The sequence below is a fragment of the Trichechus manatus genome, unplaced genomic scaffold (genome assembly GCF_000243295.1).
Source record: "Trichechus manatus latirostris isolate Lorelei unplaced genomic scaffold, TriManLat1.0 scaffold00181, whole genome shotgun sequence".
In the NCBI taxonomy this organism is placed as follows: domain Eukaryota; kingdom Metazoa; phylum Chordata; class Mammalia; order Sirenia; family Trichechidae; genus Trichechus; species Trichechus manatus.
Genome location: NW_004444117.1, coordinates 709,966 through 730,660, shown reverse-complemented (window position 1 = coordinate 730,660; position 20,695 = coordinate 709,966). Strand labels below are relative to the sequence as shown.

At 38.5% G+C, this 20,695-nt stretch overlaps 1 pseudogene; it reads left to right on the top strand.

The window, feature by feature from the left end:
* The first annotated feature begins 2,244 nt into the window (after positions 1–2,244).
* Positions 2,245–3,216, top strand: LOC101357590 (olfactory receptor 2M4-like; annotated as a pseudogene).
* Positions 3,217–20,695: the final 17,479 nt, after the last annotated feature.

Sequence of the window (20,695 nt, the reverse complement as noted above, 5' to 3'; positions counted from 1 at the left end):
TTATGGGGAAAAGAGATAACACTTCTGTCCTCAAAATATCTTTGGTTACTTCTATAATTTTTAAACAAATACATGCATACTGTAGTTGGCTTAGCTAGATACATAACAGGAAGTAGTAAAATTCATACCATGAAACTATGGAACTACTGATTGGAAAGTTTGGGATTGTGAAATAACTAATAAATTCCATCAGTCACTAGTATAATTACGTACCCCATGGTTTGTTATGAGTACTCACTGAAGCAATAAGTTATTTTGGTATAGATAGTTACTTAAGTTTTCACGCAAGGGAATCAAGATGGCACTCAGTTCATTTAATGGCTAACTTTATTCAACTCTAAGGGGCAATCTCTATTGGTAGTGACATATTCTTAATTTGAAATAGAATATTTTATCATCTGAACATCCATGATCTGTATGTATGTCAGGATGTGTAATATCGTTCTATCATGTATAGCTTTCAGCTAATCAATTTGAACAACAAAATAGAGCAATACTGATTATTCCACTACTGACTGTGGTCACAAGTTCAGAGCTCTGTAGTTGTCAAAATGTGCCAGTCAGTTCAGTTAATTATTCAGTTAGGAGAGAGAGTGGAAGCTGATTATTAATGCATTTTTCTGTGTGGCTAAGAACCCATAGATGTCACTACTGACCAGGAGGCCCTGTGTCTTGGGCCAAAGCTGGCCTTCTCACAGAGAGGCACATGTCACCAGCATCCAAGTCACTTGGACTCTTCTTAAAAATGCATATTTCTGGGTCCCAGCCTAGACCTACGCATTCGAATCTCTGGAAACGGGGCTTGGATTTTGCACTTAAACAAGAACCCTATGTGCTTCTGGTGCACAGTAAAGTTTGAGAACCATGATTAAGTCAGAGTTCCAAGGGGTTCAAGAAACCAACTAGCAGATTGAGGCAGCATGGTAAACCAGCTGACTGAGTGAATCAGCTAACCTAATGAGCAGATGCTATTGGTGTTTATGGTACCCTCTGGGGCTCAATGAAATATTTCATTTGTATGAGACACTCCTAAACCTGACAGAAAGTGCTTCCCTTAGCTGTCTGGTGATTCCTTTCTCTAGTGGATCTGGCTGGTAGTGTAAAAATGCAAACAGCAACAAAGTTCATCGTTTCTATTTATATAAATGAAATAAAATTCCACCTAAAATGACTTTGAAATACAGTGAGGATGTATATCAACTTTTAAAAACGCGTCCATTATCACCCTTTTTCTTAGAGACATAGAATTTAGACTTTCCTTCTTGTTGAATCTCTGAACACAGTTGGTGATAGGGAGACTAACAGACCTCATTCTACAAATGTTACTGAGGCCCTAGAACATATCAGAGCACACAATGTCCCCCCTAGCCCTGAAGGAACTTCAACATCAAGTTAACCACCTGATATTGGGGTTCCCCTAAATATAGGTGATTTTTTTCATTAGACATATTTAGTCCATGTTTTAGCTGAATTGTAGAAAATAATCAGCTTTTTTTATTAAAGAGTTCCTTGTGCTATGCTAAAATTGCTTTGAATACAATCATGAATATAAAAAAATACATGAATATTAAGAATTATCCAGATTCTCTGAAGAGTAGAATTACATGAGGAGTAGAATAAGTGACGACACAAAGGGTTAGAATTTGATGGAAGAAAATCTAATGTGTCACTTCCTATGTTGTCATTTTTATTAGTTGTTATCAAATTGGCTCCCACTCTTGGTGACCTTATGTATAACAGAATGAAATGTTTCCCAGTCCTGTGCCATCTTCATGATGATCAACATATTTGGGCTCTTCTTCCAGCACTATACCAGACAATACTCTGTTGTGATTCACATGGTTTTCATTGACTAATTTTAGAAAATAGATTGCTAAACCTTTCTTCCAGGTCTGTCTTACTCTAGAAGCTCTGCTGAAACGTGTCCACCATGAGTGACCCTGCTGGTATTTGAAATACCAGCGGCACAACTTCCAGCATCATAGCAACATGAAAGCCACCACATTATAGCAAACTGACAGACTGGTGGTGGCATTTCCTATGTACTAGCTATTAATTCCTCTCCTGTGATTTCAACATCTTTATGAAGTAGACAAAATTCTGTTCCCAGTTTCCAAAACAATGCTTTCATGACATGGAATCAGTTACTATATGTTATTGGCCTGGTTTAATTCCCTTGTCTCCTGTACATATGTGTTTTGAAAGCCTTCAATATCTTGCAGGTGAAGCTGATAAGAAGAAACCATGGAAACAGGAAATGAGACATTGAACACAGACTTCATTCTCGTGGGTCTTTTCCCTGGGATGAGACATATCAGTGTCCTTGTCTCCATCATCCTCCTGATTTAAACTATTGACATCACAGGAAAAGCCACTCTGATCCTCCTCATCTGAGCAGATCCCCACCTCCACACATCCATGTATTTTCTGCTTAACCAACTCTTCCTCATTGACCTGGTTTTCATATCTAGCACACTCCGCAGAATGGCAGTCAACTTTTTCTCGAGGAAGAGTAAAATCTCCCTGATCAGCTACGGGACCCAGATCTTCTTCACCTTGACTCTGGATATTGCTGAGTGCCTCCTCCTGACCCTCATGGCTTACGATCGCTATGTGGCCATCTGTTACCCTCTAAAATACCCAATCATTATAAGCCATCGGGTCTCCTGGCAGATGGCCATTGGATCTTGGGTAGGAGGGGTTCTGGCATCCTTGGTCCACACGGCTTACTCCATGCATTTTCCCCTCTGTGGCCCCCAGGAGTCCACCACTTTTTCTGTGAGGTCAAGGCCATCTTGAAGCTGTCCTGCGAGGACATCTCTTCCTATGAGAAACGGGTGGTAGTGACCAGCATTGTCATAGTGCTTTTTCCCTATAAGCCTCATTTTGACCTCTTACACCCTCATTTTCCTAAGAATGAACTCACCCGAGGGAAGGAACAAAGCTCTGGCCACCTGCTCTTCCCATTTGACTGTGGTCACTTTTTACTATGGTCCGGCCATGCAGATATACATGAGGACTGGATACTCCCACACCCCCATCCTGAACCAGGATCTCTTTATGTTTGACACCATCCTCACACCCATGCTGAACCCCCTCATCTTCAGTCTAAGGAACAAGGAAGTGGTAGGAGCACTGAGGAAGGTGCTGTGGAGGTGCCTTATGTCAAAGTACCTTGCTTTGTTTCATGGAGTTGACATAAGGCTTTATAGTTAAAGTATCACTGAGAAGCCACAGGGTCCGAGGAAATCAATTTAGCTTCTCTGTGTCCCTGTTTTCTCCATCTGGCATATGTTGGGCACCTCTTACCCCTGTCTCCTGACAATGTCAATTGTAAATAACCAAATCCATGAATATTCATGGATTTTGTTCCTGTAAGCACAGAGGAAAACAAAAATGACAGTGCTTCCAAGGAAAATGTCTCTGAGGTCTAAATAACAGTGGTTCTCAGTGTGAAATGAACTTTTTCCCACTCCTATGAGCTTGCTTTATTTGTGTCACCTGCAATGGAGATAACTCAGTCTACCCTCTTACTTCTCTTAGGTGTAGCAAGACAAATGTGAGAAAAATGTAGGGTGCTTGGGAAGAAAATATCTTATTGGAGGCCAGAACATACCCCTAGCTTTCTTTTGTACCAAACTTCTAAATGAAAGGTCAATTAATTCCAGGCCCTTGAACCACTAAAATAAAGCAAGAGCAAGCAACTTTCTATCAGTCTTCACTTTTGCACACCCAATGATGCACTGAGCCACATCCGTTAGGCCCTAAATGTAACAGATATCTGTACCTTCTTTTTTTTCTTCTAAACTTCAGCAATAATTGCTTATGAATGTTCCCACTCTGGCCCCTTGCTTCTTTGCAGTCTATCCACATTTTCCTGTGTGCAGATCTCTATTTCCACGGTCAAGGGACCATCATACATCAGTGCTTTTCATGGTCTACAGGGAAACCCACAATGGTCTACAGGGAAACCTACAGACGTACATTCTCAGCAGAAAGGGCATGCATGGCATGGTCTAGCCAGTCTGCCACCAATACCACAATCTACTTGACTCTAACAATGCCCAGCAGCTTGTAGTCTCTCCTGAGTGCCGTTTTCTCTCCCAGTTTTGCACCTTTGCACAAGCTGCTCCCCCTGCCTCGAAAGACTTTCCTCACCTCACTACCAGATCTCCTTTCTCTTCTTGGACACCTCTACCCTCTCCTCATTCTTCAAGTCTCAGTTCAATACTTTTCACTCTGCACAACCTCCCTTTCTTCCAGACAGACTCAGGTTACACTAGGTCTCTCCCCAGGACTAATGACTTCCCTCTGCATATCCTATGCCTTGCAAAATGCATGCAGGTGTGTAAATTGGTTAGCTAATTTATTAACACACATGATTAGCACAGTTGTATATGCGAGTGAATCCTATTATCCTTCAAATACTGAAAATAGAGGAAAAGGAGCCTTCCAGAGGTTTTCACACTAGTTCCAGAAGTCTCTGAAATCATCAATCATAATGTTGCTATCTTCATTTCCTTTGGTACGGATGAGAAAACTGAGCCTCAAAGGGTGTTAGTGACTTACTGAAAGGTACAGGGATACTAAATGATAGAATCAGGAAAAGAAATCAAGTTGTCTGCCTGCTGATGGGGTGCTATACCACGGTAGTAATTTAGTCCAACAGAAACAGAGGACGCTCATGCAGAAGTGTCGACCCCTCTCTTGAGTAACCTTGGAAAGGTTTTCTGGTTACTATAGGCTCAGATTTCCTCATCTGAAAAAAGTGAAGAATAATTTCTACTCTGTGGAATGGATCACTGAATTAGGAAATACAAATGTAAAGAGTTGCCAATCGAAAAATGGAAAGTATTAAAATATTATCATTTCATCACACTAAAGCAAACTTTCAATTTGGTGGGACCATCAATTAAGCCAAATCTTTGCTTTATTTTACTTGTTGAGTTTCCTTTATTAATGCATTGCATTTACATTATATAGACATGCACTCAATTTCTATATTTAGTCAAAATAATTATTGTTGTGTTATGTTGGTCTATATAGAAAGATATAAAAAAACTATACAGTTAAATGTAATCTATCAATTGGTACCTTGCAACAATCAGAATAACGGCAACAATTAACAACTAACATGGGCATGATTTATACATACATAAAAGTATGTACATCAATATACAGCAATACATCAACAGAGAACTGCCAGAAATTCAAGCTAAATTCAGAAGAGAATGTGGAACAAAGGATATCATTGCTGCGGTCAGATGGATCCTGGTGGAAAGCAGAGAATACCAGAAAGATGCTCACCTGTGTTTTATTGACTATGCAAAGTCATTTGACTGTGTGGATCACAAGAAATTATGGACAACATTTTGAAGAATGGGAATTCCAGAAAACTTAATTATGCTCATGAGGAACCTGTACATAGATCAAGAGGTAGTCATTCAAACAGAACAAGGGGATATCGTGTGGTTTAAAGTCAAGAAAGGTGCGTGAAAGGGTTGTATCCTTTGACCGTACATTTTCAATCTGTATGCTTGAGCAAATAATTCTAGATGCTGGACTATATGAAGAAGAATGGGGCATCAGGATTGGAGGAAGACTCATTAACAACCTGTGTTATGCATATGACACAACCTTGGTTGCTGAAAGTGCAGAGGACTTGAAGGACTTACTGATGAAGATCAAAGACCAGAGCCTTCAGTATGGATTACACCTCAACATAAAGAAAACAAAAATCCTCACAACTGGACCAAAAAGCAATATCATGATAAACAGAGAAAAGATTGATGTAGTCAAGGATTTCATTTTACTTGGATCCACAATCAACACCCACGGAAGCAATAGTCAAGAAATCAAATGACGCATTGCATTGCATTGCAATCTGCTGAAAAAGACCTCTTTAAAGTTCTGAAAAGGAAAGATGTCACCTTGAAGAGTAAGGTGTACCTGACCCAAGCAATGGTGTTTTCCATCACTTCCTATGCATGTGAAAGCTGAACAATGAATAAGGAAGCCCGAAGAATTGATGTCTTTGAATTGTGGTATTGGCGAAGTATATTGAATATAGCATGGACTGCCAAAAGTACGAACACATCTGTTTTGGAAGAATTACAACCAGAATGCTCCTCAGAAGCAAGGACAGCAAGACTACTTCTCACATACTTTGGACACGCTGTCAGGAGGGATAAGTCCTTGGAGAAGGACATAATGCTTGGTAAAGTAGCGGGTAAGCGAAAAAGAGGAAGACCCTCAACAAGATGGATTGACACAGTGGCTGCAACAATGGGTTCAAGCACAACAAGGATTGTGAGGATGTTGCAAGACCAGGCAGTGTTTCGTTCTGTTGTACATAGATAGGGTCACTATGAGTCAGAATTGACTCGACAGCACCTAACAACAACAACAAAAATCTCATTTTTAGCCTTCTCTGTACTATGTTGCTATTGATAAAAGACTATAATGAGTAATTCATCTGCTTCCCACACAACACCAGATACTTGGATAGGCCCCAATCAATCCTATCTCAAACAACTCAAAAGAATTTTATAGTCACAAACTAAAGCACACAGCAAAAATGAATGGTATGGTACAGGAAATGAATGGTTTCTTATAGCTGTTTCACTGTACTCCCCAGAAACAGGTTGGAATTCATGTGCTTGCCTGTATTTTAACTTTTTTGTTATAAATAAATATGCACATAATGAATACTATTATAAACAATATTGAGTGTACTGTATATTGTTTTATATTCAATAGCTGCTTTATGTATCTTCTCTCCCTATCATAAGCACCTTAGAGAGAGAAATTACAGTTTGCTACCCATTCTTGCCCCAGGAAAATGTTATTTATTGACTCGTTGTGACATTTAGAATTACAAAAATATACATGGAACCTTATAATTCACATGCACAATAAACTCATTTCTAGCCTCCTAACCCCCATGAGATCATTATCTCTTCCATTGTATACCTGATAAAACTGAGACTGGATGGGACTTAGTGACATGGTCAATGTCATGCAAGAAAAGGGATAAATCTGAGACTTCCCAAGCCTTCAAATTTAAATTCAGTACTTTCTCAATTGGGCCATATAGATAACGTGAATACCAATAAATTTTTTTCTCAATTGATTTTTTCACCATTGGAATTCATAGTTCTAAGTGTTAGACACAAGACACAGGTGACAGCCCGAGAACTCATTAAATATTTAACATGAAAGCTCGTTTAACGTGAAAGTCTCCTTCTGTGCAGAAATCCTTCTCCAAAACACATCCTCACCAGAGCACTGCTCCAGCTTCTCTGTCTCGTAGGGCTAGAGCTCTCCCTGTCATTGTCTACAAAGAGCAACAGGAGTGGCCATTTCAGTGTCATAGCCAATAGAAAGCATGAAGTAACATCTTTCCATTAATCCACTGACTTTTTATTGTATTTAAGTCAACCGGTGATTTCCCTGACTCTAACTGCAAGTTGCCACCACCTGTCTGTCAGTTTGTTATACCATGGTGGTTTACATGTTGCTGTGACTCTGGAAGCTATGCCACTGGCTGTCAAATACCAGCAGGGTCTCCCATGGTGGACAGGTTTCAGCAGAGCTTCCATACTAAGACAGACTGGGAAGAAAGTTCTGACAATCTACTTCCTAAAATTAGCCAATGAAAACCTTATAGATAACACCAAAACATTGTCCAACTCACTTACTTTGGACACATCATCAGGAGGGCTCAATCACTAGAGGAGGACATCATGTTTGAAGGGATCCCTTGAAGAGATTGATTGGCACAGTAACTACAATGATGAACTTAAATATGCTGGCAATTGTGAGGATGGTGTCGGACCTGGCAAGGCTTTGTCCTGTTTTACATAAGGTCGCCATGATTTGGAGTCCACTCAAAAGCAGCTAACAACAACAACAACCCCAAGTTGGATAATAAGAAGTCTAAGATAAGGCCGCCACCAATGACAGTATTGCAGCATGGATGGAAATGAACATAAATAGTAGACCTGTTTAGGGGTTACAGAGAAAAGAGGAGCTTCAAGAAAGAGACCATAAGTGTGTTGGCATGCATAAAAAACAATAAATCAAAATTTCCTTTTTATGTTCCAAGGAAGTGAAACGACTAACTTTTCAATGCATTGAACTTTCAATGAATGAGAGGATTCTCTTACTCATTCAGTCATTCATTAGAGAAGTGTTGCTTTCTTGCTCCTCTCCAGAATCGAGATTTTTCTTTCTCAGCCTGACTCTTCCAGGTGCTTCTCCCATGTGTGTGGGCTGGGTAACATAGATGGCAAACCTGAGACTCATCTCAGAGGCACCCTGGAATGGCACTAGTATGAATGATAGCAAGAATGGTAGCAGACCCACTGGGATCCAAAGCTCCAGAATTCCCAATGTTCTGAGCCATTCCCAGAGAGCAGCCTAGTTCTACTTATTATTGAGGGAGTATGTCCAGGTGGTTTGAAGCATATCCAGGTGGTGCTAGGAGAATGGTCAGTGGTCTAGGAACATGGCCCAGGGAGATAGACTTCTGGGTTTCAAATCAGCTCTATCGCTTATTACATCTTTGACTGTGAGCAATTGACTGAACTCCTATAGGGCAAAGTTTTCTATCCTATAAAATTAATATCATAATAACAGTGCTTACCTTGTTGGGAAACAGTAAGATATGAATGAGTTAATTTTGTGAAGTCCTAAGAAGTGTTTAGGCTCTTAGAAATTTCCTTGCAAGTAAATGTCCCGAAAAAAGAGAATTTATAAAAAAAATAAAGATTTGCACAAAAAGGGCTATTAATCATCTACAACCCCTTGATTTAATACTCAGTTGATTAAAACAAATACTTTTCAAGCACTTACTCAATACACAGAATTTAGCCTGGTCCTCTTCTTTAAAGAATGTATAAAGCACTTTGGAGAAACAGAAGAAGCATAAATAACTATGGGCCCCAGAATCGGAACACAAAGCTTCAGAGAGTTAGACCCAACACAGGAATCAGAGGAGACTTCTCACAGCAGGTGTTTTTTTTTATGGAGTGGAAGGAAGGATGGGATTTCCACTGAAGCCATTAGGCCATTAGTGTGTTTGGCTGGAGATGATACCACCACCCGACAAAACCCAGTCACTATAATTCAAGACTTCTCTCTACTCCTAAAATGCAGATTCCTCCTCCTGATTAGCCAAGCCACAAAATTCTCAGTCTGATTATGTCTTAGTGTATGAACTGGGGTGACATTTCTGGTTAGCTTGCATGTGCCAAAATCATCCATTACTGTGAAATCTTGATTAAATAAGGATAAATCAATACCAGCTATTTTGTGATACACTAGTCTTCTCATGGCTCAACAACACAATTATGTATTAGGTCAGATGTATTGTTCACATCTTCACATGCACTATTTCATTTAATCCTCACAACAACCCTATGAGAAAGGCTTATTATTATCTTCAATTTGTATATGAGGAAACAGACCCTTACGAGGTGTTATAACCTGACCGCAGTCACACATGAAGTAAAAATGCAAGTGGGTTCAAACCCAGACTTACTCAGCCATCACACTGAACAGAGGACCAAGATGTAACTTTTTCTCCTTGATGAATATTAGCTCTACCCTCTGATATCTTAGCTAATTACCTCTCAGGGACGGCTTGAGCCAGCGTACACACTATAGAGTCCATGACGTCTCTCTCAGACTACGATCCTGTATTTAATCTCTGATTCATTGTACTGTCAGAGACACCCCGGGTCTGAGATGAGCTTGCAGCGTCAACTTCACCAAGATCATCAGCAGTAAAGATTTATTCACCTCATATAGAGCCTATTGTCTCACTAGATGAACTGCAGAATAAAAACGGAAATGTAAAGAATCAGAATTCCTGAGAGGTGGCAAGGATTGGACTCAGGAAAGACAAGGTAACCCAATACTGAAAAAAGAAGCCCATTGTTCCTAGACTCCTGCACAGAGATGGAAGAGTTAGGCAAAAAAAAAAAAAAAAGAAAAAGAAAAAAGAAGAAGCAATGCTCTATTTTTGGTGCTGTTTTTCTTGTTATGGTTGTGTGCCATCCAGTCAATTCTAACTCATCGAATAGTAGAACTGTCCCATAGAGTTTCCTAGGCTGTAACCTTTACGGGACTAGTTTGCCAGGTCTGTTCCCTTGCTCACCTTTCAGTTAGTAGCTGAGCACTTATCCACTTATCCATCCACCAGGACTACTATACATTTGGTAACATCCTCAAAGTGCCTTAGAAGCAAGCTCCCTCATCTATTTTAGAAACATCATGGTGAGTGGAGGGGATGCATGAGAACTATATGAATGGTCAGATCCCAGGGACGGATTATATTTGTTAGTTACATAGACCATCTGTGTTACACATATACTGTTCTTAAGTGGAATAAAAAAGTTAAGCTAATTGTGTGTAAACATAGGTTAAATTCTTATTTCCCAAAGATGGGATTTAAAGAAATCCTTGGTGTCTTCTAGGCTTTAGAAAGAGATTACAGTCAAGCCAAGTTTCAAAAACAAACATCTGAGATTTTTCAATAAGCATTGTAAATACTTGAAACATTGGCTACAGAGTTAGTTTCAACAATTTATGTGCAAATTCTTGCTTGAGTTTGTAAATTCAACTTATGCTTATGAAGACCAATAATGGGCCAGGTCAGAGCGGCATAGATTCCACTCCCCACTTGCTTTTCTGGGTGAACTGAGCCCATTTGCTCACCTTGACACAATGCAAACATGTCTGAAAATCACCTTTTCAATTCTTCAAACTTTGAAATCGCACAGAGTGTGTTCGCCACATCCAGAGCTGGAAAACTCCATTTTCACTGGTCCCGTCCACTCTATCCAAAGGCATGAACCCTCCTGGTTGATTTGCTGTAAGACCTTAACAGGATGGAGGTTGAAGGGTTGGGAACAGAGGCCAGCATGGCCCTGGGAATTTCAGTGTGCAGTGCCAGCATGTGAAGAGTTTCTTGGGAGTGAAGCTTCTAAGTAAGTGTCAGGTCTATACAATAAAAGTGGTTTACCTCAGGATATACTTAGCTCAGAACCCACAGTCCCTGTTCCTTTCTTTTCCCCACTCTGTCTGGATACATAGAAGTTTCTTGTCCTCTTGTCTATCTTTCCACTCAGTTGTTCCATAACTATTTATTGAATGGCTACTGTGTCACCTTCTAGGCACTGAAGATATAATGGTGAACAAATTCTTTGCCATTGTGGAACATACATTTTTATGGGCAAGACAGACAATAGGCAAATACACATGCAAATGAATGTTCAATAAGATTTCAGATGGTCATAAAGAGTAGGAAGGAATATGAAACAGGGGTGAGTGCATGAAGAAAGTTGATGGTATACTTTGAGTGATCAGACAAGGACTCCGAAGCAGTGTCAGTCAAGAGACAGTGGAATAACGTGACATCTCTTCCCTCACACCTCCTTACTTGTGACTCTCCATCACCTTCCACTTCCTGCCTTTTTCAAGATTTCCCTCTTATACTTTGTTTTCCCACCTTCTCTTCTTATGAACATATTTTTACATTAAATGACAGTAAGAGGAAGAAAAATTATTTATTTTTACTTACTGAATAATTTTTGTGCTTCTTAAAATTTATTTTAAAAGAAAGACAATTGGAATTATTTTATTTATTTATATTATAATGACAAAGTAGTTAAAATATCACTATACTAACAAGAAAGTTTAAATGGTGCTTTTTGTGATGTTTATTTATTCCTCATTTGTTTTTATTTTGACAGTTGGCTCTTTTTGGAAGACAGGAAACCCAGCTCCGTGTCAATTACAAAGAACGTAACAATCCGACAAAATCACAGCAAAAAAAATTTATGATTTAATTTAGAATTCCAAGAAAAAAAAAAAAACCCTCAATCACCCCTTGTCTAATACTGAAAGTCCTGAAGTCTAACTCAACATTTCCAAAGTAATGTTCCATTAGACATAAGAGATCAGGGAGTCTTAATGAGTGTGATGGGAAAAAACAGGCTCCATGTCAAACAACAGAAAATTCTGGGTTACAAATTTAAGGTTTTTTTTTAATTGCTAGATTTTTCAGAGTCTTTAATATGCTCAGAAATACCCCTAAGGGTGGGATACAGTAAGCAATGTGTCACAAACCTATTGCAAAATATCTTGCAGAATGCCCTCTGGAATATTCCTGTCTGACTTAACTCCTCCAGTTATGCTCCTCCAGTGTGATCAGAGAAATAGCTGACAGTTGAAGATTTAATGCTGTATCTGTCATATAGGTAAAGACTAAAAGATCATAATTTTATATACATTTAGTGTCATGTTAATAAAATAACCAGAATATTGAATGACCAATTAACTTTTTTCATTGTGATTTTTTAACATTGTAGTATAAAATTGTGCTATCAGTTACGAATTCTGATGAACTATATTTCTTAAAAGACACAGTAACAACACAATGAGGGCAATGATGGTTCAGTGGTAGAATTCTCACCTTCCATGCAGAAGATCCAGGTTTGATACCCAGCCAATGCATGTCATGTGTAGGCACTGTCCATCTGTCAGTGGAGGCTGTGTGCTGCTATAATGATGAACAGGTTTCAGCAGAGCTTCCAGACTAAGACAGACTAGGAAGAATGGCCTGGTGATCTTCTTCCAAAAATCAGCAAATGAAAACCCTATGGATCACAACCATCTGATTCACAACTGATCATGCAGATAGTGCAGGACCTGACAGCATTTTGTTCCCTTGTGCATGGGGTCACCATGTGTCAGGTGCTGACTCAATGGCAGCTAACAACAACAGCAACAACAGAATAAGAAATTCCTTTTAAGGCTCTGCATATCCATTTCTTCTTGATTCAGATTAAGATTAAGATCCTTCTTTGTCCATAACTCTTTCTCGTAAGTTATGCTTGCTTCATCCATAAGGAGGTGGCAAAAAGGTAGCAATGACAGGAACAAAGCCAACATTTTAGATGAGATGGTATAGAATTTTATAGAAGGGTTTGCTCCAATAGGTCTATTTCTCGCACTGAAGAAAGTAACATGATAGAAAGAGGGAATAGAGAAGAAATTGAGCAGCTTTTGTAGGAACAATTATTTGCAACTTGATGTCTACTTACTGAAAAACTAAGATTGGAATTTCCAAAGTCTAATATTCTTCCAATTAGTCAACATTAAATGATGTATCATGTCGACCTTAAGAGCCATTCCAAGTCACTTTCAAGACATTTTTGGCCAGGTCCAGTGGTTACAGCCGTAAAATATCCCACTCATGGTTGATCACACAAACTACTTAGTCATCTGTGAGTCCTCTAAGGATGAATCTAGATTTTGTGAATCTATCAAGAGATATACAAAGTTTCTAGATCCCATCAGTGATTGCGTACGTTGTTCTATGATGATCACACCTCCAAGACGTATATGGATTTTCATATTGACTGAAAATTACAGTTTTCATTCACATGGAATGATACAACATTGTGCCAAGTAGTGCAATTTAATGCTTACCAAAACCAATAATCTTAGTTTCTGTTGATTACCTTTCCAGATGTATTGTTAAATAATTTTGCCTTAAATATCAAAGGATCACAAACCAAGAATATTTCAAAATATATTTTAATACATTTGAATTCATTCAGTAAATATTAGAGTTTCAGAAATTGATTCATATTAGTGGTGCAGATACACAGGAAATAAGGCGATCTCACTCTATGTGTTTTTCTCTGGTGATCTTCTAGATCCAACCAGCAGATTGAGACATGAAGCAAGAAAATGAATCCACCACCGCAGATTTCATTCTCATCGTTCTCTTCTCTGAATCTCAGCAGTTTGGCCTTCTTGTTGCCATCCTCCTCCTGATTCTCATGATGGCCATCACGGGAAACTCCATCCTGGCCTTGTTGATCTAGGGTGATGCTCACCTCCACACACCCATATACTTCCTGCTCAGCCAGCTCTCTCTCATGGACTTGACACTCATCTCCACCACTGTCCCCTAGATGACTGCCAACTTCTCAGGACAGAGAGGTATGTATCTCCAGTGTTGGCTGTGGAGTCCAAATCTTTCTTGATGCTAGGAGTGGTTGAGTTTGTTCCCCTGACCCTCATGGCCTTTGACCACTTCTTGGCCATCTGTAGCCCCCTAAATTACCCAGTCATAATGACCCCCAGAGTCTGCGTGCAAATGGCTGCCAGCTTATGGGCTGCAAGTGTTCTTGTCTTCCTAATCCACACAATTTATGCCATGCAGTTTTCTAGCTGTGATTCCAGGAAAATTCACCATTTTTTTGGTAAAATCATCAACCTTCTGAAACTCTGTTTTGAGGGCACTTCCACCTATGAGAAGGTTGTCTTAGTGTCAGGCATCATTTTCCTTCTTATCCATTTTGGACTCATCTTGACCTCTTATACCCTCATCTTCCTTGCTGTCCTCCGCATGAACTCCCCCGAGGGCAATAAAAAAGCTCTGGCCACCTGCTCCTCCCACCTCAGTGTGGTGAGCCTCTGTTTTGGTCCAGCCATGATTATCTACGTGACCCCAGTTCCTCTCTCCCCTCAGAAGTGGACCAGCATCTCTTTGTGTTTGATGTTCTCATCACTCCAATGCAGGCCTCCCTAATCTACAGCCTGAGGAACAAAGAGGTGGTGGGGACTCTGAGGGAAGTGGTGGGGAGAAGGTTGATAGTTAAACAGGAAATGTGACACCACTTTTACTTGAAATACCTAGATTCTGTATTGTTCTCCCACTTAACGCTAGTGCGATTGTGAAAAATTAAACTTTGGATTTCAATTTCTCGGTCACCTTACAGAAATGATAATCCTCTTTTCTTTCCAACTTTCTAATAATGTGACCTTTACTACAATGGGGGAGGGGGGAAATAAATATCAAACTTTTAATGTCATTGAAGAAGCTCCTATTTGACAGTGTTACCCAAGTTGACTGATCATAAGATAAATATCCGGTTTCCTGGACACCATCATAGACCTCATGATTCAAACTCTTTTGGGAAGAGGCCTAGGCACTATATTTTTACAAGCTTTACTTAATTAGGAGTCCTGGTGGTGCAGTGGTTAAGAGCTGAGGCAAGCTATTGCTGCTAATCAAAAAAGGTCTGTGGTTCGAATCCATCAGCTGCTCCTTGGAAAACATTTGTAGCAGTTCTACTTTTTTCTATAGGGTCTGTATGAGTTGGAATCAACTCAACAGCAAAACGTTTTTGGTTTACATGATTGAAGATACATATTCAATAATTTGATCCCAATATACCATTCCAACCCCAAGTCTTATCTTCTATACACTCTACTGTAGCTATACTGGCTTTTTCAGCCTTGTACATTTCAGAAGATCTCATGAGTCTCATTTTAAGTGTTCCACAGATTTTTATTTATTTTTGTTTATTTTTTATTCTACTTTAGGTGAAGATTTACAGAACTAATAGTTTCTCATTAAACAGTCAGTACACATATTGTTTTATGACATTGGTTAACAACCCCACAACATGTCAACACTCTGCCTTCTTGAACTTGGAGGACCTTTTTTTTTTTTTTTGGTGGAAATATACATAGCCAAAGATATAACATTTCAAAAATTTCTACATGTAAATTTCAGTGATATCGATTATGTTCTTCAGTTGTGCTGCTATTCTCACTATCTTTTTCCAAATTATTCCATCACCATTGTCTTCAACTTACTGACCCCTAGGCTTCCCATCAAACCTTTTGAGTTGCTGTTGTCAATTTGATCTCACATAGATAATTCTTTTTTTTTCTACTTCAGATGAAGGTTTACAGAACCAAATAGTTTCTCATTAAACAGTTAGCAAACATATTGCCCTACGACAATGGTTAACCATCCCACAACATGTCAACACTGTCCTTACTCAACCTTGGGTTCCCTATCACCAGCTTTCCTGTCCCCTCCTGCCTTCTAGTCCTTGTCCCTGGACTGCTGTGCCTCATTAGGCCTGTTTTGTTTTATGGGGCTGTCCAATCCCTGGCTAAATGGTGAACTTCAGGAGTGACTTCACCACAGAGCTGAAAGGGTGTCCGGGGGCCATACAACACAGATTATTTTTGCAGTTAACAGCCTCTCAATAAATGTTTGTTGAACTCAAATTACTTCAGTTCTGTTCATATCATTTTACTTAAGAACAGAAATTTGATCTCTTATTATTCTCAGTTTCTAAATATGTAACTCAGGACTCACTGGAACAGAACTAACGTCTAGGTTAGTGTGAAACCCAACTCTGACTCAATTTTCTCAGGTTTGGATGGACTACGAAACTAACTTGACCATGATATCTTTGTGTATTTTAGTGTTTATTACACAACAACATAAAACATACTTGTACATCTATCATACATTCCCAATATTTATTTTGCATTTGTTTGATTATTTAAATATTAACATCTGATTGATTAAGGTATTTATTAAATGAGGCATTGGACAATCTTCCAATGATGTTACTATATCACAGACCTAAATGGAAACAGCAAAACATTTGGAAACAGAGAATGGAGTTAATAAAGTTTGGGACAGAATCAAGAAATGAGAAACCCTTATCAGAAAAAAATTCACATAAAGGAGTACTAGAATGCACAGCCCAGGTTGCAATATCTCAGTTATGCATTTGACCTCGTCTTCTTACTTTAGGATAGATAAATTCTAAATGTCTCGACATTGCATTCACCACTCTCTACATTCTAGATTATCTCACATGGTAGATCTTACTTCTCAATCCTGTGCAACATGAGCTTTCTGATTCAGTTACTCATGTATATTTTTTTCTGTACCCTGTTCATTCAAGTTTTAAACCTGTTACATGATTGGCTAATTATGTTGCATTTATAATAAAAAGTGGTATCAATGTTTATGAGGCAGTAGGTTTGTTCTGCACAGAGATACTAAATATTTCATTTAAAATGAATTAATGTATTGAAAACTAATTAGAGCCACAGTTTTCACATTTTAGTGCATAAAAATCACTTAGAAAACTTGTTTAATATACAGGTCCTACTTCCTCATCAATGCCCATTGAAGCAGCAGTCAAGAAATCAAAGGATGCACTGCATTGGGCAAATCTGCAGTAAAAACTCTCTTTAAAGTGTTAAAAAGCAAAGATGTCACTTTAAGGACCAACGTGCGTGTGACCCAAAGCCATATGCTGTTTTCAATCTCCTCATGTGCATTGCCAAAGCTGGACAATGATTAAGGGAGACAGAAGAATTGATGGCTTTAAATTATGGTGTTGGTGAAAAGAATATTGAATATACCATGAACTGCCAGAAGAACAAACAAATCTGTCTTGAAAGGAGTCCAGTCAGAATGCACCTAAGAAGCAAGGATGGTGAGACTTCGTCTCATATATTTTGGACATGTTATCAGGAAGGACTAGTCCCTGTAGAAGGACATGCTTGGTAAAGTAGAGGGTCATTGAAAAAGAGGAAGACCCTCAAGGAGATGTAATGACACAGTGGTTGCAACAGCGGGCTCAAGCATAGCAACGATTGTGAGGATGGCACAGGACCAGGTAGCATTTTGTTTGGTTGTATATAGGGTCACTGTCAGACCCCACCCGACAGCACCTAACAACAACAACATCCTCATATATGATGTCAGATGGATCTTAGCTGAAAGCAAATAATACCAGAAGGATGTTTACCTGTGTTTTATTGACTATGCAAAGGCTTTGGACTGTGTGGATCATAACAAATTACGGATAATATTGAGAAGAATGAGAATTCCAGAACACTTAACTGTGCTCATGAGGAACCTGTATATAGACCAAGAGGCAGTCATTCTAACAGAACAAAGGGATACTGCCTGGTTTAAAATCAGGAAAAGTGGGTGTCTGTGTTGAATCCTTTCACTATACTTATTCAATCTGTATGCTGAGCAAATAATCCAGGAAGCTGGACTATATGAAGAAGAATCAGGATGCAGCATCAGGATAGGAGGAAGACTCATTGACAACCTGTGATATGCAGATGACACAACTTTGCTTGCCGAAAGTGAACTTGCAGTAGTTACTGATGAAAATCAGAGATTATAGCCTTCAGTATGGATTACACCTCAACATAAAACAAAAATTCTCACAACTGGACCAATAAGCAATATCATTAAAAACAGAGAAAATATTGAAGTTGTCATGGATTTCCTTTTACTTGGATCCACAAACAACGCCCATGGAAGCAGCAAATAAGAAATCAAATGACACATCGCATTAGATAAATCTGCTGCAAAAGACTTCGTTAAAGTGTTAAAAAGCCAAAATGTCACTTTAACGACTAAGGTGCACCTGACCCCAAGTCATAGTATTTTCAATTACCTCATATGCATGCAAAAGATAGGCAATAAATAAGAAAGACTGAAGAATTGATGCCTTTGAATTATGGTATTGGTGAAGAACATTGAATATATCATGAACTGCCAGAAGAACGAACAAGTCTGTCTTGGAAGAAATACAGCCAGAGTGCTCTTTGGAAGCGAGGATGGCGAGACTTCCTCTCATGTACTTCGGACATGTTATCAGGAGGGACCAGTCCCTGGAGAAGAACATCATGCTTGGTAAAGTAGAGGGTCATTGAAAAAGAGGAAGACTCTCAATGAAATGGATTGACACAGTGGTTGCAACAATGGGCTCAAGCATAACAATGAGTGTGAGGATGGAGCAGGACCAGGCAACATTTCATTCTATTGTACATAGGGTAGCTATGAGTTGGAACTGACTTGAAGGCATGTAAAACAACAATATATACATATGTATGTATATATATATCATACGTATATGTCATATGTATACACCATGCACTGTAAATAGAGAACACAATTTCTTTTCAACAACACATAGAACATTTACAAAAATAGATCACATCTTAAGAAAAGGAAACCTTAATAAATGCCAATGGATAAATATCATACAGCTTATATTCTTCAACCATAATGTAATAAAATTGGAAATTAAAAATAAAAGAATATCTGGAAAATAGATGGTGAAATGCATGTCACCAGATAATCCTTGTGTTAACTGTAACTCATAAAGGATATTCAGAATTAAATGATTAGGAAAATACTGCATGTCAGAATTTGTGAGATTTAGTTAAAATAATACTTGAGGGGAATGTACAGCTTTAAATACATGTATCAGGAAACAAGAAAGGTTAAAAATAAATGAGATAAATATTCAACATAAAAAATTTAGAAAAAAGGAGGAAAATATATCAAAAGAGAAGGAAATAAAGATTAAGACACAAATTAATGAAATGGAGAACAAAAAACAAATTTTAAGATTAATCAAGCCAAAAGTTAATTTTTTGAAAAGATTAATAAATAGAAAGATTTATAGCAAAAATTATCATTAAAAAGGGATCAAAATTTAATTTAATTTAAAGTGGAAGTGATTTAAGAGATAAAAGAGCTTAAAAATAATGATCATTATGAATATTCACTAGCATATATGAAAACATGAATAATTAAATGTATAAGTACCTAGAAAATGTAAATTGGTACTGAAGTCACAAAGAACATCCATGGTTCAATCCAGACCCAGATGATTTTCCGCATATGTTCTATCAAACTTTCAAGAAACAGTTCATTCCTCTTATATAAGTTGTTCCAGAAGATAGAGTAGGGAAAAGTTTGTGCATCGTCTAGACTAGAAGTCACTCCCCTGGGTAATCTAATTCTGATTCTACGGGATCTCTGGAAATTGTAGATGACTGATAGTAATGCAAAATATTTTTTTTTGTTTATAGACATGCAAATTCAATCCTGTCCAGTAGATGTTCAATTTACTTCCCTCCTCCACTGTGAAAGAAACCAGTTTGCCTCTATTTGCATATTGATTGTAATACTCCTGATTTATAAATGTGTCTCTTTTTCAATTTTTCCTTTGTACTCGTAACACTCACCAATTTCCTCATATATAAGTTAGATAAAATCTTTTAGCACAAGCTCCTTTTTATATCTGTACAAGAGTCACAATTTCACCTTTTCATAAAAATTAGCACTTCACTGACCCCAGATGGCATTTTTCTATGGGCTCACTCAGCCTTATATCTAACACTCAGACTGGAGAATCAAGGCAACGACAACTTTAAAAGACTGAGCCAATTCCACTGATATTTGAGTCTGTTTCTGGAGCATGTAGGGATTTAGAACCCTCTTCTCCAGTCCCCAAAGGTGATTGGGATTACCTGAAAACCAGTTGAAAAATACTTTTTTTGCAAGCCCTGAACCAATGGGGATATCAAGCTAACAACTATTATTGAGCACCTATGTGGGTAAGGTCTTTTCTGCAAAGTCTTTATCTGTACCCATGTCTCCTCTAGCATGGAGGAAACATACCTGGGAGATTTGTCTGTTTATTTTTACACTGCCTATATCCTGACAGCAGCAGATTACATCCTCGGGGGAGGGAAGTCACAGTGTTTCCCAACATCACCAACACATCGGAACCTGGATGAGGAAAGTGGTTAAAATCTTGAGGCTGAGACCATGCAACACTGGACCAATGAAATCAGATATTTCCTATGTACATCCAGGGTTGACAGCCATTGCTAGAAGCCTCATGACCAACTGCCACTAATTCGTGGATTAAGGAAACTGTCCCTTAATCAATGTTTTCCAAACTTGTCTAATGGAAACGGTCACCCAAGATTTTGATAAAGCCATATATGGCTAGGCCATTCTTGGTGTTTCAGA